The following is a 24,809-nucleotide window of genomic DNA, read 5'->3' on the forward strand; positions in this document are numbered from 1 at the left end:
TGCTGTGGTCTTTTTGCCCGTGTTCAGCTGTCACGGCTTACCGGCGCACTGGTCCTGGCTCTGGCATGGCCTGCCTGATGTCACCTTGCCCCCGTGTGCTCCTGAGGAGTGCCGGGCGACTTTGGGAGGCTGCTGGGGTCTTTTTGCCCGTGTTCAGCTGTCGGGCTTACCGGCGCACTGGTCCTGGCTCTGGCGTGGCCTGCCTGATGTCACCTTGCCCCCGCGTGCTCCTGAGGAGTGCCGGGCGACTTTGGGAGGCTGCTGGGGTCTTTTTGCCCGTGTTCAGCTGTCACAGCTTACCGGCGCACTGGTCCTGGCTCTGGCATGGCCTGCCTGATGTCACCTTGCCAACGCGTGCTCCTGAGGAGTGCCGGGCGACTTTGGGAGGCTGCTGGGGTCTTTTTGCCTGTGTTCAGCTGTCACGGCTGACCGGCGCACTGGTCCTGGCTCTGGCATGGCCTGCCTGATGTCACCTTGCCCCCGCGTGCTCCTGAGGAGTGCCGGGCGACTTTGGGAGGCTGCTGGGGTCTTTTTGCCCGTGTTCAGCTGTCGGGCTTACCGGCGCACTGGTCCTGGCTCTGGCATGGCCTGCCTGATGTCACCTTGCCCCCGCGTGCTCCTGAGGAGTGCCGGGCGACTTTGGGAGGCTGCTGGGGTCTTTTTGCCCGTGTTCAGCTGTCACGGCTTACCGACGCACTGGTCCTGGCTCTGGCATGGCCTGCCTGATGTCACCTTGCCCCCGCGTGCTCCTGAGGAGTGCCGGGCGACTTTGGGAGGCTACTGGGGTCTTTTTGCCTGTGTTCAGCTGTCGGGCTTACCGGCGCACTGGTCCTGGCTCTGGCATGGCCTGCCTGATGTCACCTTGCCCCCGCGTGCTCCTGAGGAGTGCCGGGCGACTTTGGGAGGCTGCTGGGGTCTTTTTGCCCGTGTTCAGCTGTCACGGCTTACCGGCGCACTGGTCCTGGCTCTGGCATGGCCTGCCTGATGTCACCTTGCCCCCGCGTGCTCCTGAGGAGTGCCAGGCGACTTTGGGAGGCTGCTGTGGTCTTTTTGCCCGTGTTCAGCTGTCACGGCTGACCGGCGCACTGGTCCTGGCTCTGGCATGGCCTGCCTGATGTCACCTTGTCCCCGCGTGCTCCTGAGGAGTGCCGGGCGACTTTGGGAGGCTGCTGGGTTCTTTTTGCCCGTGTTCAGCTGTCACGGCTGACCGGCGCACTGGTCCTGGCTCTGGCATGGCCTGCCTGATGTCACCTTGCCCCCGTGTGCTCCTGAGGAGTGCCGGGCGACTTTGGGAGGCTACTGGGGTCTTTTTGCCCGTGTTCAGCTGTCGGGCTTACCGGCGCACTGGTCCTGGCTCTGGCATGGCCTGCCTGATGTCACCTTGCCCCCGCGTGCTCCTGAGGAGTGCCGGGCGACTTTGGGAGGCTGCTGGGGTCTTTTTGCCCGTGTTCAGCTGTCGGGCTTACCGGCGCACTGGTCCTGGCTCTGGCATGGCCTGCCTGATGTCACCTTGCCCCCGTGTGCTCCTGAGGAGTGCCGGGCGACTTTGGGAGGCTGCTGGGGTCTTTTTGCCCGTGTTCAGCTGTCGGGCTTACCGGCGCACTGGTCCTGGCTCTGGCATGGCCTGCCTGATGTCACCTTGCCCCCGCGTGCTCCTGAGGAGTGCCGGGCGACTTTGGGAGGCTGCTGGGGTCTTTTTGCCCGTGTTCAGCTGTCGGGCTTACCGGCGCACTGGTCCTGGCTCTGGCATGGCCTGCCTGATGTCACCTTGCCCCCGCGTGCTCCTGAGGAGTGCCGGGCGACTTTGGGAGGCTGCTGGGGTCTTTTTGCCCGTGTTCAGCTGTCACGGCTTACCGGCGCACTGGTCCTGGCTCTGGCATGGCCTGCCTGATGTCACCTTGCCCCCGCGTGCTCCTGAGGAGTGCCGGGCGACTTTGGGAGGCTGCTGGGGTCTTTACGCCCGTGTTCAACTGTCACGGCTTACCGGCGCACTGGTCCTGGCTCTGGCATGGCCTGCCTGATGTCACCTTGCCCCCGCGTGCTCCTGAGGAGTGCCGGGCGACTTTGGGAGGCTGCTGGGGTCTTTTTGCCCGTGTTCAGCTGTCACGGCTTACCGGCACACTGGTCCTGGCTCTGGCATGGCCTGCCTGATGTCACCTTGCCCCCGCGTGCTCCTGAGGAGTGCCGGGCGACTTTGGGAGGCTGCTGGGGTCTTTTTGCCCGTGTTCAGCTATCGGGCTTACCGGCGCACTGGTCCTGGCTCTGGCATGGCCTGCCTGATGTCACCTTGCCCCGCGTGCTCCTGAGGAGTGCCGGGCGACTTTGGGAGGCTGCTGGGGTCTTTACGCCCGTGTTCAGCTGTCACGGCTTACCGGCACACTGGTCCTGGCTCTGGCATGGCCTGCCTGATGTCACCTTGCCCCCGTGTGCTCCTGAGGAGTGCCGGGCGACTTTGGGAGGCTGCTGGGGTCTTTTTGCCCGTGTTCAGCTGTCACGGCTTACCGGCACACTGGTCCTGGCTCTGGCATGGCCTGCGTGATGTCACCTTGCCCCCGTGTGCTCCTGAGGAGTGCCGGGCGACTTTGGGAGGCTGCTGGGGTCTTTTTGCCCGTGTTCAGCTGTCACAGCTTACCGACGCACTGGTCCTGGCTCTGGCATGGCCTGCCTGATGTCACCTTGCCCCCGCGTGCTCCTGAGGAGTGCCGGGCGACTTTGGGAGGCTGCTGGGGTCTTTTTGCTCGTGTTCAGCTATCGGGCTTACCGGCGCACTGGTCCTGGCTCTGGCATGGCCTGCCTGATGTCACCTTGCCCCCGCGTGCTCCTGAGGAGTGCCGGGCGACTTTGGGAGGCTGCTGGGGTCTTTTTGCCCGTGTTCAGCTGTCGGGCTTACCGGCGCACTGGTCCTGGCTCTGGCATGGCCTGCCTGATGTCACCTTGCCCCCGCGTGCTCCTGAGGAGTGCCGGGCGACTTTGGGAGGCTGCTGGGGTCTTTTTGCCCGTGTTCACTAGTCGGGCTTACCGGCGCACTGGTCCTGGCTCTGGCATGGCCTGCCTGATGTCACCTTGCCCCCGTGTGCTCCTGAGGAGTGCCGGGCGACTTTGGGAGGCTGCTGGGGTCTTTTTGCCCGTGTTCAGCTGTCACGGCTTACCGGCGCACTGGTCCTGGCTCTGGCATGGCCTGCCTGATGTCACCTTGCCCCCGCGTGCTCCTGAGGAGTGCCGGGTGATTTTGGGAGGCTGCTGGGTTCTTTTTGCCCGTGTTCAGCTGTCACGGCTTACCGGCGCACTGGTCCTGGCTCTGGCATGGCCTGCCTGATGTCACCTTGCCCCCATGTGCTCCTGAGGAGTGCCGGGCGACTTTGGGAGGCTACTGGGGTCTTTTTGCCCGTGTTCAGCTGTCGGGCTTACCGGCGCACTGGTCCTGGCTCTGGCATGGCCTGCCTGATGTCACCTTGCCCCCGCGTGCTCCTGAGGAGCGCCGGGCGACTTTGGGAGGCTGTTGGGGTCTTTTTGCCCGTGTTCAGCTGTCACGGCTTACCGGCGCACTGGTCCTGGCTCTGGCATGGCCTGCCTGATGTCACCTTGCCCCCGCGTGCTCCTGAGGAGTGCCGGGCGACTTTGGGAGGCTGCTGGGGTCTTTTTGCCCGTGTTCACTAGTCGGGCTTACCGGCGCACTGGTCCTGGCTCTGGCATGGCCTGCCTGATGTCACCTTGCCCCCGCGTGCTCCTGAGGAGTGCCGGGCGACTTTGGGAGGCTGCTGGGGTCTTTTTGCCCTGTTGAGATGTCACGGCTTACCGGCACACTGGTCCTGGCTCTGGCATGGCCTGCCTGATGTCACCTTGCCCCCGCGTGCTCCTGAGGAGTGCCGGGCGACTTTGGGAGGCTGCTGGGTTCTTTTTGCCCGTGTTCAGCTGTCACGGCTTACCGGCGCACTGGTCCTGGCTCTGGCATGGCCTGCCTGATGTCACCTTGCCCCCATGTGCTCCTGAGGAGTGCCGGGCGACTTTGGGAGGCTACTGGGGTCTTTTTGCCCGTGTTCAGCTGTCGGGCTTACCGGCGCACTGGTCCTGGCTCTGGCATGGCCTGCCTGATGTCAGCTTGCCCCCGCGTGCTCCTGAGGAGTGCCAGGCGACTTTGGGAGGCTGCTGGGTTCTTTTTGCCCGTGTTCAGCTGTCACGGCTTACCGGCGCACTGGTCCTGGCTCTGGCATGGCCTGCCTGATGTCACCTTGCCCCCATGTGCTCCTGAGGAGTGCCAGGCGACTTTGGGAGGCTGCTGGGGTCTTTTTGCCCGTGTTCAGCTGTCGGGCTTACCGGCGCACTGGTCCTGGCTCTGGCATGGCCTGCCTGATGTCACCTTGCCCCCGCGTGCTCCTGAGGAGTGCCGGGCGACTTTGGGAGGCTGCTGGGGTCTTTTTGCCCGTGTTCAGCTGTCACGGCTTCCCGACTAACTGGTCCTGGCTCTGGCATGACCTGCCTGATGTCACCTTGCCCCCGCGTGCTCCTGAGGAGTGCCGGGCGACTTTGGGAGGCTGCTGGGGTCTTTTTGCCCGTGTTCAGCTGTCACGGCTTACCGGCGCACTGGTCCTGGCTCTGGCATGGCCTGCCTGATGTCACCTTGCCCCCGTGTGCTCCTGAGGAGTGCCGGGCGACTTTGGGAGGCTGCTGGGGTCTTTTTGCCCGTGTTCAGCTGCCGGGCTTACCGGCGCACTGGTCCTGGCTCTGGCATGGCCTGCCTGATGTCACCTTGCCCCCGCGTGCTCCTGAGGAGTGCCGGGCGACTTTGGGAGGCTGCTGGGGTCTTTACGCCCGTGTTCAGCTGTCGGGCTTACCGGCGCACTGGTCCTGGCTCTGGCATGACCTGCCTGATGTCACCTTGCCCCCGCGTGCTCCTGAGGAGTGCCGGGCAACTTTGGGAGGCTGCTGGGGTCTTTTTGCCCATGTTCAGCTGTCACGGCTTACCGGCACACTGGTCCTGGCTCTGGCATGGCCTGCCTGATGTCACCTTGCCCCCGTGTGCTCCTGAGGAGTGCCGGGCGACTTTGGGAGGCTGCTGGGGTCTTTTTGCCCGTGTTCAGCTATCACGGCTTACCGGCGCACTGGTCCTGGCTCTGGCATGGCCTGCCTGATGTCACCTTGCCCCCGCGTGCTCCTGAGGAGTGCCGGGCGACTTTGGGAGGCTGCTGGGGTCTTTACGCCCGTGTTCAGCTGTCGGGCTTACCAGCGCACTGGTCCTGGCTCTGGCATGGCCTGCCTGATGTCACCTTGCCCCCGCGTGCTCCTGAGGAGTGCCGGGCGACTTTGGGAGGCTGCTGTGGTCTTTTTGCCCGTGTTCAGCTGTCACGGCTTACCGGCACACTGGTCCTGGCTCTGGCATGGCCTGCCTGATGTCACCTTGCCCCCGCGTGCTCCTGAGGAGTGCCGGGCGACTTTGGGAGGCTGCTGGGTTCTTTTTGCCCGTGTTCAGCTGTCGCGCTTACCGGCGCACTGGTCCTGGCTCTGGCATGGCCTGCCTGATGTCACCTTGCCCCCGCGTGCTCCTGAGGAGTGCCGGGCGACTTTGGGAGGCTACTGGGGTCTTTTTGCCCGTGTTCAGCTGTCGGGCTTACCGGCGCACTGGTCCTGGCTCTGGCATGGCCTGCCTGATGTCACCTTGCCCCCGCGTGCTCCTGAGGAGTGCCGGGCGACTTTGGGAGGCTGCTGGGGTCGTTTTGCCCGTGTTCAGCTGTCGGGCTTACCGGCGCACTGGTCCTGGCTCTGGCATGGCCTGCCTGATGTCACCTTGCCCCCGCGTGCTCCTGAGGAGTGCCGGGCGACTTTGGGAGGCTGCTGGGGTCTTTTTGCCCGTGTTCAGCTGTCACGGCTTACCGGCGCACTGGTCCTGGCTCTGGCATGGCCTGCCTAATGTCACCTTGCCCCCGCGTGCTCCTGAGGAGCGCCGGGCGACTTTGGGAGGCTGCTGGGGTCTTTTTGCCCGTGTTCAGCTGTCACGGCTTACCGGCGCACTGGTCCTGGCTCTGGCATGTCCTGCCTAATGTCACCTTGCCCCCGCGTGCTCCTGAGGAGTGCCGGGCGACTTTGGGAGGCTGCTGGGGTCTTTTTGCCCGTGTTCAGCTGTCACGGCTTACCGGCGCACTGGTCCTGGCTCTGGCGTGGCCTGCCTGATGTCACCTTGCCCCCGCGTGCTCCTGAGGAGTGCCGGGTGATTTTGGGAGGCTGCTGGGTTCTTTTTGCCCGTGTTCAGCTGTCACGGCTTACCGGCGCACTGGTCCTGGCTCTGGCATGGCCTGCCTGATGTCACCTTGCCCCCGCGTGCTCCTGAGGAGCGCCGGGCGACTTTGGGAGGCTGTTGGGGTCTTTTTGCCCGTGTTCAGCTGTCACGGCTTACCGGCGCACTGGTCCTGGCTCTGGCATGGCCTGCCTGATGTCACCTTGCCCCCATGTGCTCCTGAGGAGTGCCGGGCGACTTTGGGAGGCTGCTGGGGTCTTTTTGCCCGTGTTCACTAGTCGGGCTTACCGGCGCACTGGTCCTGGCTCTGGCATGGCCTGCCTGATGTCACCTTGCCCCCGCGTGCTCCTGAGGAGTGCCGGGCGACTTTGGGAGGCTGCTGGGGTCTTTTTGCCCTGTTGAGATGTCGGGCTTACCGGCACACTGGTCCTGGCTCTGGCATGGCCTGCCTGATGTCACCTTGCCCCCGCGTGCTCCTGAGGAGTGCCGGGCGACTTTGGGAGGCTGCTGGGGTCTTTTTGCCCGTGTTCAGCTGTCACGGCTTACCGGCGCACTGGTCCTGGCTCTGGCATGGCCTGCCTGATGTCACCTTGCCCCCATGTGCTCCTGAGGAGTGCCGGGCGACTTTGGGAGGCTACTGGGGTCTTTTTGCCCGTGTTCAGCTGTCGGGCTTACCGGCGCACTGGTCCTGGCTCTGGCATGGCCTGCCTGATGTCACCTTGCCCCCGCGTGCTCCTGAGGAGTGCCAGGCGACTTTGGGAGGCTGCTGGGTTCTTTTTGCCCGTGTTCAGCTGTCACGGCTTACCGGCGCACTGGTCCTGGCTCTGGCATGGCCTGCCTGATGTCACCTTGCCCCCATGTGCTCCTGAGGAGTGCCGGGCGACTTTGGGAGGCTACTGGGGTCTTTTTGCCCGTGTTCAGCTGTCGGGCTTACCGGCGCACTGGTCCTGGCTCTGGCATGGCCTGCCTGATGTCACCTTGCCCCCGCGTGCTCCTGAGGAGTGCCGGGCGACTTTGGGAGGCTGCTGGGGTCTTTTTGCCCGTGTTCAGCTGTCGGGCATATCAGCGCACTGGTCCTGGCTCTGGCATGGCCTGCCTGATGTCACCTTGCCCCCGCGTGCTCCTGAGGAGTGCCGGGCGACTTTGGGAGGCTGCTGGGGTCTTTTTGCCCGTGTTCAGCTGTCACGGCTTACCGGCGCACTGGTCCTGGCTCTGGCATGGCCTGCCTGATGTCACCTTGCCCCCGCGTGCTCCTGAGGAGTGCCGGGCGACTTTGGGAGGCTGCTGGGGTCTTTACGCCCGTGTTCAGCTGTCGGACTTACCAGCGCACTGGTCCTGGCTCTGGCATGGCCTGCCTGATGTCACCTTGCCCCCGCGTGCTCCTGAGGAGTGCCGGGCGACTTTGGGAGGCTGCTGGGGTCTTTTTGCCCGTGTTCAGCTGCCGGGCTTACCGGCGCACTGGTCTTGGCTCTGGCATGGCCTGCCTGATGTCACCTTGCCCCCGCGTGCTCCTGAGGAGTGCCGGGCGACTTTGGGAGGCTGCTGGGGTCTTTACGCCCGTGTTCAGCTGTCGGGCTTACCGGCGCACTGGTCCTGGCTCTGGCATGACCTGCCTGATGTCACCTTGCCCCCGCGTGCTCCTGAGGAGTGCCGGGCGACTTTGGGAGGCTGCTGGGGTCTTTTTGCCCATGTTCAGCTGTCACGGCTTACCGGCACACTGGTCCTGGCTCTGGCATGGCCTGCCTGATGTCACCTTGCCCCCGTGTGCTCCTGAGGAGTGCCTGGCGACTTTGGGAGGCTGCTGGGGTCTTTTTGCCCGTGTTCAGCTATCACGGCTTACCGGCGCACTGGTCCTGGCTCTGGCATGGCCTGCCTGATGTCACCTTGCCCCCGCGTGCTCCTGAGGAGTGCCGGGCGACTTTGGGAGGCTGCTGGGGTCTTTACGCCCGTGTTCAGCTGTCGGGCTTACCAGCGCACTGGTCCTGGCTCTGGCATGGCCTGCCTGATGTCACCTTGCCCCCGCGTGCTCCTGAGGAGTGCCGGGCGACTTTGGGAGGCTGCTGTGGTCTTTTTGCCCGTGTTCAGCTGTCACGGCTTACCGGCACACTGGTCCTGGCTCTGGCATGGCCTGCCTGATGTCACCTTGCCCCCGCGTGCTCCTGAGGAGTGCCGGGCGACTTTGGGAGGCTGCTGGGTTCTTTTTGCCCGTGTTCAGCTGTCGCGCTTACCGGCGCACTGGTCCTGGCTCTGGCATGGCCTGCCTGATGTCACCTTGCCCCCGCGTGCTCCTGAGGAGTGCCGGGCGACTTTGGGAGGCTACTGGGGTCTTTTTGCCCGTGTTCAGCTGTCGGGCTTACCGGCGCACTGGTCCTGGCTCTGGCATGGCCTGCCTGATGTCACCTTGCCCCCGCGTGCTCCTAAGGAGTGCCGGGCGACTTTGGGAGGCTGCTGGGGTCTTTTTGCCCGTGTTCAGCTGTCACGGCTTACCGGCGCACTGGTCCTGGCTCTGGCATGACCTTCCTGATGTCACCTTGCCCCCGCGTGCTCCTGAGGAGTGCCGGGCGACTTTGGGAGGCTGCTGGGGTCGTTTTGCCCGTGTTCAGCTGTCGGGCTTACCGGCGCACTGGTCCTGGCTCTGGCATGGCCTGCCTGATGTCACCTTGCCCCCGCGTGCTCCTGAGGAGTGCCGGGCGACTTTGGGAGGCTGCTGGGGTCTTTTTGCCCGTGTTCAGCTGTCACGGCTTACCGGCGCACTGGTCCTGGCTCTGGCATGGCCTGCCTAATGTCACCTTGCCCCCGCGTGCTCCTGAGGAGTGCCGGGCGACTTTGGGAGGCTGCTGGGGTCTTTTTGCCCGTGTTCAGCTGTCACGGCTTACCGGCGCACTGGTCCTGGCTCTGGCATGGCCTGCCTAATGTCACCTTGCCCCCGCGTGCTCCTGAGGAGTGCCGGGCGACTTTGGGAGGCTGCTGGGGTCTTTTTGCCTGTGTTTGTTCAGAGTCTTTTTGCAGGACTATGACATCTCTTTACCTCTTGTCATTTTCATTGGGGATATCCTTTTCTGGTAAAGTTTTCCACTGCTGCAATCATATACTTGTAGTAATGTGTTAATTGAGTTTTACTGTATCCTTTGCTAGTAGAGTATGATATCGTGCCAAATTTTAATTTGAGCTGTAACCTCCTGGTGATTGCAAGATCTGACAGTGGAATTGTACTCAGTATGGAATCATTTGCAACTCCCTCTTGGGTTGTATCTTCCACCTTGAAGCATTAGAACCCTTCTGGGACAGGCATGAATGGACAGATTGGCACCTGCCATCAGGTTTGTGCGCTGAATTATATATCTGCTGAGGTTGAACTTGATTTCAATGCCCATTGATAATTTTGAGAGCTGAATATGTTGTGACGCAGACTGAACCAGTCTTCTGTAATAATTGGCATGCATGGGAACCAGGGCAGGGACTCACATTAATGGGGTTATTGGGAGTCGTTCCAACTAAGCTTCAGCTCCCACTGGCTTACCTCCCCAAGTGTATGGTGTGTGAGACTGGTCTTGGCTGCAACACCCCTTCATTTGCTAGGATGGTCCTGGAGATAGAAGAGATCCAGCAATCGCAACCACCAGTTTACAAAGGCTGAGTGGAGCGACGGACTGTGCTGGACCCTGTATTAGCTATTACGCACAAGAATGAGTTCTGGTATCACCTCAGATGATGTTTCTTTGGAGATCCCCCGACTGAACCCCTGGAGCCAGAATTTCAACCTTGGAGAAAATTGCAGGGTCCATGGTCTATATATATCTGACTTTACAATAAAAATAAATAAATAAATAAATAAATAAATAAATAAATAAATAAATAAATCTTTAAAAATAAGGAACACATGATTGGGATGAAGTTTTGAGGGATTAAAATTTTATGGCAGTTTTTTACTTTTTAATATTTTCATGAATCTAACAAATGCCGTCAGTTTCCTGAAAAATCAATTAATAGTAAAGGCTTAAAAGGAAAAACAGCAAGTACCTCCCTGTTTGCATTCACCCCAGATCTGGCTGTCCAAAAACAATCACTCACTGTTCAAGCTTAAGGTTTTTCTTATATTTACTTCCATGTTTTTAAGGAGCTTAGCCTCATCTACCTGAGGGTATTACTTAGAGCCTGTCTGCGGCCTCCTTGTTTCTTTTCCTCTCTTGTTGGTGATTGTTCTTGGCATCCACCACTCCTAAGAAGTTGATTGGGAGCTACACCGGGAGAAGAGGAGGCAAGGAGAGAAAAAAGCACTTTGTGCATGGTAGCATTTGGCTCTTGTTATTTATTTATTTATTTAGATTTTTATTTATTTTTATTGCAAAGTCAGATATATATGTAGAGAGGAGGAGAGACAGAGAGAAATATCTTTCTTCCGTCCAGTGATTCACTCTCCAACTGACTGCAACAGCCGGTGCTGCTCCAATCCAAAGCCAGCAGCATGAAGCTCTTCCGGGTCTCCCAAGCAAGTGCAGGGTCCCAAGGCTTTGGGCCATCCTCGACTGCTTTCCCAGGCCACAAGCAGGGAGCTGGATGGGAAACAGGGCTGCAGAGATTAGAACTGTCACCCATATGGGATCCCAGTGCGTTCAAAGTGAGGACTTTAGCTGCTAGGCCACAGCGCCAGGCCCAACATTTGTTTTTGTCTGCTTGTTTTCTCCAGAACTGTTTCTTTTCTTCAGAAAAGCACCTTTGAACCTCCTGCCTGACTGGAAGCCAAGTTCCCATGGAAGAAGGAGCTGGCTCAAGGGGTAGGGGAAGGCTGTAGTTTCCTTTTAGAACTGCTGAATTGCAGTGCCCCTGTGTCTCTATCATTGAAGGTTTTCCATAATTGGAAAAATGCTTAATATTAAAATTAAAGAAAAATAGAATGTTTACATATGATATATATCATATACATATTATTTCCTCAGTATGCTGTAACTTTATTAGAAAACACATAAAATAGCTAGAAAGAAATACAACAAAGATTGAGTGGTTATGATTATTTCTAAGCACTAGTATAAAATAAAATTAATATTTATTTTTTGGTAATTTTTTCTACCTTCCAAATTTTCCCAAAATACATGCATTAACTTAAATATCAAGGGGAAATAATTAGATTTTGCTTTAAAAAAAAAATACATACCAAAATGTGAACAATAAGAACCTCAGAGCTCAATGTTACTATCAAGGTAAAGAAATTTACCTGACCCTAGCCTAAAAGAGTTTCTATTTAATATTTTATATTTAACATTTTTGAAATAAGATTCAGGTGTTAAGAATATCTTACTGATGTGTGGAATGTTGAAGTGACCACTTGTGTACCAGAATCCAACTCAAGAAATAAAGAGCTGTTGAAAGCTTTGAAGTTCTCTGAAAATCCTCCCTGCATTCCATTCCCCAGTCACCCAAATTGGTGTTTGGTATTGAATTTTCATTAGAGATATTTTGCTCATAGACTACAGCCTACTCCACATCTTTCAAATTCTTAAAAAATGGCATCATATTGGATGTATTATGCTTTCTATTGTCATACTTTCATTCAATATTATGTTTGTGATTTTCATAGATATTAATTTCCACTGTTCTGTAATTTATATATACGGACATCTTAAAAATGTACAAAATGCATGTTAAGAAAAAATGATGCATGGATTTTGAATTTTTAAGATTTTAAAATTCTTACACCAAAATAGATTTATTTTTAATTCTGTATTTCTATAAACTTGAAGCATTTGGAAAGCAGAGTGGCACAGAGAAGGGGGCAAACAACAAGGCAAAGAGATTTTCCATCCACTGATTCATTTGCCCAAATGCCAAGGTTGGGTTAGGCTAAAGCAGAGCCTGGAACACCACCCAGATCTGCTACGTGAGTGGCAGAGGTCCAGATACAGTATTTGAATCATCATCTACTGCTTTTTAAGTACAGAAACAGTTGATGGGTTTTGTTGATAAGCTCAATACTTCCTCCCTTATCCATATGACCCTCAGTGTATAAAGTCTGATGCAGCTAATAAACTTCGGCTATTTGGCAAGGCCATGGCCTAGCGGCTAAAGTCCTTGCCTTGAACGTGCCAGGATCCCATATGGGTGCTGGTTATAATCCCGGCAGTTCCACTTCCCATCCAGCTCCCTGCTTGTGGCCTGGGAAAGCAGTTCAGGATGGCCCAAGGCTTTGGGACCCTGCACCCGTGTGGGACATCTGGAGTGGATTCCTGGCTCCTGGCTTTGGATCAGCACAGTTCCGGCCATTGCGCTCACTTGGGGAGTGAATCATCAGATGGAAGATCTTCCTCTCTGTCTCTCCTCTCTGTATATCTGACTTTGTAACAAAAATAAATAAATCTTTAAAAACATAAATAAATAAACTTCGGCTATTGACCATCAGTCAGAGTCCACACGTGTTATTGGCTCTGTGCATCAAGTCCATCGCTGAGGGACAGCGACAAGTGGCGCCTGAACAGGGACTTTAAAGAAGAAGAGAAAGTGCAGCGGAGATCCCCACAGAAAGTGGTGAGTGGGACAATGGGCCAGAACCAGTATAGAGCACAGTCTTTTATGTCTCTTTTGCAGAAATTTTTAGTGAAAAGTGGAGCAAAGATAACTAGGCAGCAATTGCGTTTTTATTTAGAGCTTATTGGCGAATATAATCCTTGGTCTCCAGATGAATGGACACGAGAAACTGAATTTAAGAATTTTACTCAGAAAAATGGTGGAAAGGCCTGAAGGATAGAAGATATTCAAGTCCGTTTTTGGGTTATATGGGCTTCAATTAAAGCTGTTATTATAATTTTAGAAGGGGAATCTGCAAGAAACTCCTCTAAGAGGAGACAACCCCAAAATACAGCTAAAAAAAGTTTCATAGTATGGACAAGGAAGAAAAAGAAAGGGAACTCGTCAGAGGTCCACCTAACAAGAAAGGCCGCTGTAATATGGCTAAAAAAGAAACGCCTCATAGTACAGATGAGGAGGATGGCAAAGAGCCCATGAGAGCCTTCCCTAACGGGAGAATCCACCGTAATGTGGCTTGGAAAGGAATGGCTTATACTACAGATGAGAAAGAATGTGTGAGAGACCTCCCACGAGGAGATGCCACTGTAATGCAGCTAAAAGAGAAAGGCCTTATACTACGGATGTGGACATTAGGAAAAGAAAACTCAGGAGAGATTCTCCTAATGGAAGATGTTACCATAATGTGACTGAAAATGAAATTAGAACTAAGAAAAAGAAGAAATTTTTCAGTGTTAAACCACAGGATTTCTCTAGTGAGGTAAATGAGGCTGGGATAAAGGAACAGTTAAATGTCAGTCCATGTTGTCTCACTCTTAAATCTGATCAAAGACATTTCCAAATGTCTGATGTTCTCCGGAGACCTCATGAATTTTGATTGCTTCTTCCAATCATACTTAGTCAGAAAATAACCTACCTATGAAAGCCTAGATGTTAATGCCATCATAGCTTTTAAAAAGGCTTGTGTGTCCTACAGACCTATTTCTTCGTGTGTGGGGAAATATTTAAATGGCTGGAGCCAGGGAGCAAACTGGATTCCTCATGATTTTGAAGTAATAGCAAAAATGGGGCTTTCTCCTTCTCAATATTTACAATGGAAAATGTGGAGAAGCGATATGGCTAAAGAAAACTTGTGATCCTTAGGAGCATCAGGTCGGCAACTCCCTGGAGGGGGGCAATTGACTTATGATATGTTAGTCGGAGACGGACAGTGCATTACTGCAGAGCAACAGATACAGTTACCTCAAGCCGTGCTCACCCATATATGAGATGAAGCATTGTGGGCATGGGAGAACATCAAAACTGGGTCTCAATTTGCAGGCAGTTATACAAAAGTCATCCAAGGAGCCAGAGAATCTTATACTGATTTTATAAGACGTTTGACAGACTCCATAGAAAAACAAGTCAGGGGAGAAGGCACTAGGAAATTGTTATTAAAGCAACTGGCCTTTGATAAAGGACTGAAAGAGAGGATCTTTTGGATTACCGGAAAGCCTGTCACAACATAGGGACATTTAAACACTGTGCCTGCCTAGCAAGCACTTGAAACTTTTGCTATTCAAAAACAAATGAAAGCTAAATGTTTTAACTGTGGCAAGCCAGGACACCTTAGAAAAAAATTGCTGAATGCTTCTTTCAACTCAAAAATACCATGACAATATTTTTAACAGTCACTCCTCGGGAGTATGTCTTAAGTGCCAAAGAGGCCGACACTGGAAAAAAGAATGTAAATCCAAATTTGATCCTGATGGCAGATGCCTGTGGCCAGAAGACTCCTGGAGGGGCCAGCCCCAGATCCCAAACATTCAGAGGTTTACTAAACAGGAATATCCTATTCAATTTGTGTCTGCGGAGAAGCTACCAAGTTAAAATTGCCACTGTCTCAATGCCCCACCTGTGCCGAACACCCTGCAAGTATAAATCCTGGAGGATGAAATTCCAATCAATTGTGGTGAATGCATGTTGCTCATATAACACTTTGTCCTATACAGCATTGCTTAACCATATATGCTAATTTTTAAGTACAATTTTTTTATATATTAAGTTAATCTTTATGTTTTCTGTCTCATTAAGTTTTCATTGTTTAAAATGAATGAAAATGATGTTCTTGCTTTAAGGAGTATTTGAGTGATGGCATTATATCATTATAAGGTGAAAGTTTGCTGTTTTGCTTGTTAATGTACCCAGGTTGTTCACTGCATATCTCTTAGAAATATTTTATATTGTTGTGGAAGCTGGGATAAAGGTCTTCAGTTTAATGGCAAGATTTCACAATAATGACTAATTTTAAGGTGTTTTGTTGTGGTAGATGTTTAGCAAGCTGACTTCATCTGTATATCCATGGCAACTTTCGGGAACTTGGAATTCGAAGAAGATACCAGGCTTTTGTAAATTTTGAGGTTTTGGGGGGGGATTTTTTTTTAAAAATGTGAAATTTTATCATAAATAATTTGGAATAGAATTGAACTCTAACACACTATTAGATTATTTCAAGGTATAAGTTAAATTAATGTGATATTCATTGTCTACAAAGTGTTTCCATATATTAAAGTAATCCTTGTGTTTTAAGCTGGTTATCAAGTTTCTCTCTGCTTTTAATTGGCCAAGGTTTTGTATTTGTTCTAAACGTATTTAGTTATGATTTCACATCAATAACCAATTGTAATCTATAATGTGTTAAGCTAACTTCAACAACAAATCTTGTTTCAGATATTTTTAGCTATCCTTAAAAAGGTATTTAAGAGTTCAAAGGTTTCAAATCCTAGGGCTTCCCTTGGTATTCTTACGAGGCCTCAAGTATGCCAACGGATCGATCTCCCATTTTGTGGAGACAGTTGACCAGGCTATTGGATTATGTTAAGATTATTGTCTAATGCCAAATGGAGTAAAATTTTGTCGTGTCAAAATGTTGTAGACATCCATGGAGTTGTGAAGGTTTAAATTTTAGTTTGCACGCTTTTAATGATTTAGCTCTCCAGTAGTTATCTGCTTGTTCATTATGTATTCTTTGGACAGATATATTACTGGGAAGACTGAAATTTGCATTTTCCGCCTGATGGAGGAATTTCATAGTGGTGATCAACTTTTTTCTCTCAGGGTTCAAGACTATTGGTGTAATGGCTTTTTACTTACTGGTTTCTGGTGAACACTACTACTACTAAGCTTGGTTAATAATAATTTTTTTAAGTCCCCAAAAGTGTGTGTGTGTGCACGCATGTGTTTTAACATTTGTCTTGTAAAAGTTGTTTAGAATTGTTATGTGTTACTGTCTGTTTATCAACAAGAGTAGGTTGCCTTGGAGCTATGGCAACCTGCAGCCTACACCGAGAGCTTTCTGATAGGATTTTAAAAGTATCTACATGATTTTAAACTGTTACTAAATCTGATTTACTTTGTCCAGCAATAAGATTACTAGTTAACACAGATTTCTTTGATTTATGTAACTTAAATTACTAACAGGCTGTTTTCAAAATACGTTACATCATTGATACATTTATATTTAAGTTTATTGTTAACCTGTACTGCTGTCTCATTTATAACAGGCAATAGGCCTTTGGGGTAAATGTTTTGTAAAGCTAGTATTTGACAGTTTTCACTTTATACTGTTTGTAAGAGTAAACAACATGGTAGCTCAGATCTAAGGCCTCCCCTAATATCCTCAAGATTGGGACATAGTTAAAAGGAAACACGAAAATGTTAAAAGTTATGCTTTAAAAGCAGAGGGGGGAATATGCTGCCCCTGTGAATGCATTAATTTGGCCTTATTCACCTTGAATTTTCTTCAGATTTTGCCTTCTGGTGAGCACCAGCTATGCGTTACTGGAGGCCACTTGCAGGTCCAACGCAGATGCCTTTGGTTCAATGGAGGGACCCAGCCACTCAAAGGTGGAGAGGTCCTGACCCCTTGCTGACTGCGGGAAGAGGGTTTGCTTGTGTTTTACCAGAAACTGAGACACAGCCTGTGTGGGTGCCTGCTCATAATGTAAAGCCCTGGACCCCATCCACTGGAGGAAACCCCTACAGTAAGACAGCTTTGCAACCTCATCCTGAAAGATCCATCACCATCAAGGAGACAATGGAGGAGGAAGAGGCCAGACCCCTCCCAACACCGGTGACATGGGGGATTCTAAGAGATTGGTGTATCAAACGCAACTGTCCCTGACCTCATGATGTATTTGATAAAACAACTGAATGATTGATATTCTGGAATACTAATAATCCGTGGGAAAGGTTACGCTCTTGTCCCTAGAATTTCCTGATGGATCCTCAAAATTATGGGTTCCCTTATGGCTCATCTGATTCCAGAAGTGCAGCAACTCCCTTGAACTAAATGCTGCCCCTGGAGAAGATGGAACCCAGTGGAACTGCCTCTAAGAACTGAAAACTTAAATTTGTTTAATATTCCTCTTGTTCTAGTACAGGTCAGGAGTGCAGAGAAATTCTCCACCTTCTTAGTATGTTTGAGGAAGACTTTAAGTGTAACTTATTATTTATAGATAACAGATTCTTAATGGCCTTGGACATTAGAAAAACCATAGAAATTTGTGGTGGGATCCAAAACAACCCTGACACCTTCTTTTTTTTTTTATTATATATATTCATTTATTCATTAAGTACATTGTATTACATGACACAATTTCATAGGTACTGGGATTCCCCCCACCCCCTTCACCCCAAACCCTTCCCCCATGGTGAATTCCTTCACCTTGATGCATAACCACAGCTCAAGTTCCGTTGAGATTCCCTAATTAAAAGTTCACACCATACAGAGTCCAGCATCCCACTTGTCCAGTTCAAGTTCAACGGCCTCTTAGGGAGGCCCTCTCAGGTTTGTAGGCAGAGCCAGCAGAGCATCACCTCGATCAATTAGAAGCTCCAACATATCATCAGCAACAGTCCAGGTATGATGAGGCTGGTGCAGAGTCCACTGATTGACATAGTCCATCTTAGAGTTTCCCCTTGTCCAGTTTTCCGCTGGAAGCATATAGCTGAGGTGGTTGATTGATCTACTCCATTTTCCGTCTTTTCTTGGTTAATGTGTTGATTCCTCCATTTTGTTCAGAGGAATCCCCTAAAAAACTTTGAGGCATTCCCAGTCCAGGCTCCTACATGTACTACTAGTAAGCACAGTGCCCGCCACCGTCCATCACTCCGATCAGCTGGTGGTTTTACCCCCTGGGTTGGTTCTATTCTGAGCCCCGACCTCCATTGGAACCAATCAGTATTGCAGCTCTTCCCGGCTCTGCCCATCACACTCTCATCCCTCACCTAAACCAGTGGGAGGAGTGCTGGTCGGGTGTTGCATTCCCTACTGGCACAGGCCATTTCACCTTGGCATTTTGTGTTTTGTTTTTTTTTGTTTTGTTTTGTTTTGTTTTTATCGCGACCAAACCCGGCCAGGCCCCCATACAGTTTCAGCGCTTGGGCTTGCCAGTGGATGACGTGAACTGACTCAGCCTGCTCTGCCCCAACCCGAGCCAAGTGTATGCCAGTGGGTCACATTCCAAAGCCTCTTCTGGGTTGTTTACCTCCATGCTTCCTGCGTTTATTTGTAGGGTCAGTGTGCTGTCAGAGGAACTGTTCAGATTCCTCCCTCCGACTCCTTCCTGGTGTCGGGCTTCACGCATACCAGCAGGTCTTCTCCTTCTTAAAGGAGGTTGTGTGCACAGAGCAAGAGAGGATCTCAGGGCAGAACAGGTGGATAAGAGGAGGTCTGTATCCTAGTCCTGGAGGCCCCCTGAAGGCCTCCCAAGTGCTTTCACCACAGAAGCAATGGATACTTCATTGCAAGTATTGCAATTATTGCAAGTATTGCAAGTATGGACATCAAGAACCATATTCTGACTACCAAGGAGATCACAAGGAAGGTGAGTGCCCTCAGAGGTCGAGAACTCTGAGGCCAGTCATTTCCTATTGGATTTCCCACACAGGATGGTAGCAGCCTAAAACCCTCATCACAGGGTCTGGTGACATTGGAACTACAGCTAGGAGCCCCGGGTGGCACTCAGAGATAAAAGGATTGTAAATTCCCATCTAGACTGCTTTCTCTGATCCTTACTTAGTTCCAGCCTTGGTTCCCAGCCCTCTCTTACACCGACCATCAGGGTTGCTTGTGAGCCCGAAAATTAATTCAGATAGACAGAGACTAATAAAGTTCAGCTAGTTGATAATCACTCAGCTTGTACCTTATTGATCAGGTTTCCTATTTGACTTTTCAAATAGAGAGAGACACTGATACAGAACGTTTGGAATAGCCAGGAAAAGAGCCAAGTAGCCTATACTCGCTCAGCCTATACTTACTGATCAGGCTCTCCATTTACTTTTCGTGGACTTCATTAGATAGGCTGTAGAGTTAAATTCTTCCATGCTAAGTTGTTGGAGATTTCCCTGCTCACCTACCTAAGACTTTTCTATTTTTCAGTTACTAATATATGATTTGTTAGAATTATAAAACTGTTTTTCTTATCCTAAAATGCACGAAATCCTGTAAAACTGTACTTGAATTATATAAAAGGCAAATTTTAAAATGTAAGTTAAGATTCTCCCCCCAAAAAACTTTCATCAACTGTTAATGCTAAACAAGATGCAACTGCATAGAAACTTTGATGTTAAGTTCATACTCAGCTGTTACATGATGGATGTTAATGTTGATTCTTTCACTGTTCCTGTGCCACTCTGATTTAGGTTAAACACAAAAACATGTTAGCTTGGGAGAAATTATAGCTGTTATTTTTCTACCTTTTACCAAGGACCCCTAGATGCATCCCCTGGAGAATACCTGGCTGCTGTGGCCCCCTCTCTCCGCCCCTTTTCTCAGCTTGAAGTAGCAAGAGTGATCGTTGGCCCCTATCCCTGATATGCAGCCAAGGTTTATTACTGGGGAAAAAAGGATGTTGAGGAGTTAGATGAAATGATAGGCAGTTAGGGCATGTGGTCCCTGGTGAAGTCATCTTTGTATAATATATAATATTGTTTCTCCCCATTTTTCTGATCTTCCAAGAACATGTTACCCTTAGCTACATCTATCAGGCCTAATTTTACAAAACACAGAAGGGGGATTTGCAGGAGGACATTGTGACCCTAGAAAGTCTGCGAGCACAGAATTACAATTGATTGGATAATATTTGTATGATAACAACTGAATGGATACCTTTTGTATAACTGACTGGATATCATTTGTATGAGAACAATTGAGTGGACAGCATGTAAATGAGAACACTTGGTAGAATATACAAAACAAAAGGAGTTCCAAGCAAAAGTATAGAAACAGTTGATGGGTTTTGTTGATAAGCTAGCTACTTTCTCCCTTATCCATATGACCCTCAGTGTATAAAGTCTGATGCCACTAATAAACTTCGGCTATTGACCATCAGCCAGAGTCCACGAGTGTTATTATCGACTCGTGCACCAAGTCCATCGCAGCAGGACAGCAACACTTATTAATGTTCATATTTCTTCCCTTTGGCCAAATTTGTTAGTTTAGCATCTCTAACACAATGTCCAGTAATAGTTGTGATATAGGTTGAGTATTCCTTGACTGAAATACTAGAACCAGAAGTTTTTCAGATTTTGTTTTTTGTTTGTTTTTTCAGATTATACGATATTTGTACAAACATAGTGAGATATCTTAGGGATAGAATGAAAGTGTAAACATGCCTCATTTATCTTTATCTTTTATATGTCTTACATACATAAGTTGAAAATGATTTCGTAAAGAGTTATTCGAACATTCCACCCTGGACCTGGCATCATTTCCTCCTCCTTACAGTTCATGAAATTCATGCCAGTCCATCTGTTCATCAATCAGACGTAACCCAACATTTCATCTGAGAATCCCACCCCCAATCTCTTCCAGGCTCCTTCCCCATCTCCGCCCACTTACCAGTCATCCTTGGGCAATCACCTGCAGGTACCAATCCCCGGGCCTGCTCTCAATCGCCCCAATCACAGCCCCCCACACCTTGTGGGCTCACCTGAATGATACAGTCCCCAGGTGCAGCCCTTCCCTCCTTCTCTCTTCCTTTCCTGGCTCTCACCACCTCATTCCCGTTCCTACCCCGCTTGAATAAAACCTCCTAAAGTACCTCGGAGCATCTGGTGTTTTTGGCTCAGGCAAAAGAACCAGGCTGCGGGAATTAGCTGCACGTAACAACTGTAAGAACTTTAAGTGCTTCTAAATAACTAACAGATTTTATGTAATACTTAACATAATCCCATGGATAAAAATAGCTTCTTATGAAATGTGCATCATGGTGACTCTCAAAAAGTTTCAGAGTTTGTAGCATTTTGGATTTTGGATTTCTGTATTCGAGATGTTTAACCTGTACTAGCATTTTTTGTCTTATTCTCACCTTCTGATTTCTCCCCTTCCCTCTTCTTTGATTTATTTTGTTGTGTCTTTTTAAATTTGAATTAAGAACTATTTGTCTTTATTACTTATCGATATAAATGTTCAAACTTCAGTAAAACCTTATGTTAGCTATGTATTGCAGGTTCTAGTAGCCACATTTTATATTGTCATTATTTCCCAAATTTTGAGCAATTTTGATTTCATGAGGAATGTCAGACAACTGTCATGTATATCAGGTCTTGGTTATAGGAGCATTCTTACATTTTCAGTCTGATTTACAGTTTTGCTTTTTGGACTTGCAGAGGTCTTATGACTGCAAGTTCATAGCTATATACTTAATTATTGTTATAGGAAAGTAAAGGGACTCTATTATCCTAACAATCTGTTTCCTCCTCATCAAAGTCTCCATAGAAACCTTCCTTTAATATAGTCCTTCCATTTGCCATGGCTCTGGAACATGTTTGGAAGGGGTTATTAGAGTGTGGTCTTCCAATGACCCACCCTGGTTTCACTGGTTGACCTGAATATGAGAAACTCCCAGTGACTAACCCTAGCCCAAAACCTGAGACAGCCTTGGCCTGCTCAGGGCCTGGTCCCAGAAAAGATCCTACTGTACACGGGAGACCAGAGGAAGGTCCAGGCTCCTGGCTTCCGATTGGCTCAGCTCCAGCCATTGTGGTCATTTGGGGGAATGAACCAATAGATGCAAGATGTTTCTGTCTCTCCTCTCTTAGTACATCTTACTTTCAAACAAAAACAAATAAATCTCTTTAGAAATCATTTAAAATTATTTTAATTCATAAGACAGAGGAGATCTTTAGTTTGGGGTTTGTTGGTTAATATTTATTTTTATTCTTTTTTTAAAGATTTACTTATTTTCATTACAAAGTCAGATATACAGAGAGAAGAGACAAGAAGACCTTCTGTCCGATGATTCACTCCCCAAGTGACTGCAACGACTGGAGCTGTGCCGATCTGGAACCAGGAATTTCCTCAAGGTCTCCCACACGGGTGCAGGGTCCCAAGGCTTTGGGCCGTCCTCCACTGCTTTCCCAGGCCACAAGCAGGGAGCCGGATGGGAAGTGGAGCTGCTGGGATTATAACCAGCACCCATATGGGATCCTGGCGCGTTCAAGGCGAGGACTTCAGCCCCTAGGCCACGGCACTAGGCCCAGGCTAATTTTTATTTTTAACATTAGAGCATATTGCTAATATACTTTTTTAAAAATTGTATTATTATTTTTTAAATGTAATGGTACAATTGCATAGGGTCTGGGATTTCCCTAATCCCTCCCCAAATTCCTACAGCCTGACTGGTTTTCCTCATATTGTTACAATAGTATAGTCCTTTATAAGCAGTCATAAATCCATCATTCTATTATTTAAGTGTGTCCTGACATTGCTGGTACAGATAATACCAGATAGTCCAGCATCCTATTGTCAAGATACATGCAAAAGTTTTATTGGGAGTCCATCTTTGATTTGGAAATAGAGATGCATACTGCATTGAATCTTCACATCTGGATATGATAGTCTCCATTACGCTGTCACTACTTTCCCACAAATAAGAAGCCATGCAACAAATTCAACAACAGGAATAAATTAAAAACAAAAGATTTACAGCACCATGGAGTTAAACAACATGCTACTGAATAACCAATGTATCAATGAAGAAATGAAAAAGAAAACACAAAAGCCTCTTGGGTCAAACGATATTACTGTGTGATCTACAAAGTCTGTGAAAAACTTCATAAGAGAAAAATTATTTGAATGAAGTGAAAATCAAAACACATGTCGATGTTATTTTTTATTTTTCCTTGTGAATTTTTTGTGATTTAAAATACGGTCATTTTCTCCATTGTGTGGAAGAGCTGTCCATATTCTCCCTGTGCAAAGCAAAATGTCTGCAGGCTGGCGATGCTGGTGCAAGTCAACACCTTCTCCATCTCTATGTGTATGTTGACCCTTCAGGGGCTGAGACGTTCATACATTTATCCCAAAAGTGCCTCAGTCTACTCCCACATTATAATGCATTTTCTCCTTTGTAAATAGTGCTGTTTTTTCTGCTGATATCATAACATTTTTTTTAAAGATTTATTATTATTGGAAAGCTGGATATACAGAGGAGGAGAGACAGAGAGGAAGATCTTCCGTCTGATGATTCACTCCCCAAGTGAGCCGCAACGGGCCGGTGCGCCGATCCGATGCCGGGAACCAGGAACCTCTTCCGGGTCTCCCACGCGGGTGCAGGGTCCCAATGCATTGGGCCGTCCTCGACTGCTTTCCCAGGCCACAAGCAGGGAGCTGGATGAGAAGAGGAGCTGCCGGGATTAGAACCGGCGCCCATATGGGATCCCGGGGCATTCAAGGTGAGGACTTTTAGCCGCTAGGCCACGCCGCCGGGCCCGATATCATAACGTTTTGTGTACACATTTTAAGCGCCCTTCTCCCTATATTATGCACTCATGCATTCCATGGTGGTTGGTTTAAGGATCACCATTCTGCAAGTTGGAAGTTGTACTTGGCCATATGGTTGTCAAATTTGGCATTCTGAAGCATTTTGTCTTAAGTGCATTTCTTACATATGAGGGCACTTGAAAAAGCAAGTGAAATTAAAAGGCAAGCTTGATTCAGTGAAAAAAATTTCAAAATCCATACACATTTGACATATTTTCCAGGAACTTGTATAAAGCTGTTGGCTTTTGCTTTTCAGTCCCATTCAGCTGTTTTGACAGGATGATAAGAAGGCTACTTTGATTTGTTAGTGGATAAGATAGACGCATAGTTAGAGAACTAGAGATTTTGAAAGGATAAGCATTGTGTCCTTAGCTATCACACACACCCTGGGAGAGACACCAATTTACATGAGTCATCTTCAAGGTCATCACAAACAAGTTATCCCTCTCAACCTCAACTCTCCTTTTAGTGTCAAATGAATATTGCTCTCTCAAAACAAGGCATGCATTTCCCCTGAGTTCAGGCAACTCACAGCTCAGGGAGTGCCAATTCTACCTTAAACATTCAATCTTACTGGAATTTTATGTATTGCCAGTTGCCAGCATCTTCCAGTAATAAAGTGGGAAATGCACCAGAGTGGAGCCATTTGACAAGATTTAAACTACATAATCATTGGCATTGTTCTCAGTCATTGCATAATTAAAGACAGTTTAGTTGTAGAGCAGATTAAACCAACTCCTGGATTTGCTTGAGCTAACTTGCTCCACCTGCTGGTTCATCTAAGACTTTCATATTTAAGCACAGTGAGAAATTGGAAACACTGACAAGTTAATGGCAACAATTTTATTTTCTACATTTCAATGACTGAGATGATATTGACCATTGATCTTAAATATTCAAATTTAACTTCCAATTCATCAAAGATTAACATAGGCCATGTGTTAACATCTGTTATATTTGCAAACAGCTGCTGTAAATTTTCAACCCCATCATCAGGTCATTTTGTCGTTCTGATTTCCCTTCCCCTGCTCCAGGTGTTGGGATAGTGGCTTCTCCCGTACTGCCTTGTAACTTGCTCCTTTCTCCACCTCCCATTCAGTCTGTATCCTTTTACACTGCTTGCAGTTCCAAAGTAACTCACCATCTTTAATTTTTTCAATTACGGTCTTTACACAAATATGAGGTAAATTTATATTTCTAGACCAGAATTCTCTCATTATCTCTAGGCACATTTATACACTATAGTACAGAGGCCTT

This window comes from Ochotona princeps, chromosome 3 (assembly GCF_030435755.1).
Source record: "Ochotona princeps isolate mOchPri1 chromosome 3, mOchPri1.hap1, whole genome shotgun sequence".
Taxonomy (NCBI): Eukaryota; Metazoa; Chordata; class Mammalia; order Lagomorpha; family Ochotonidae; genus Ochotona; species Ochotona princeps.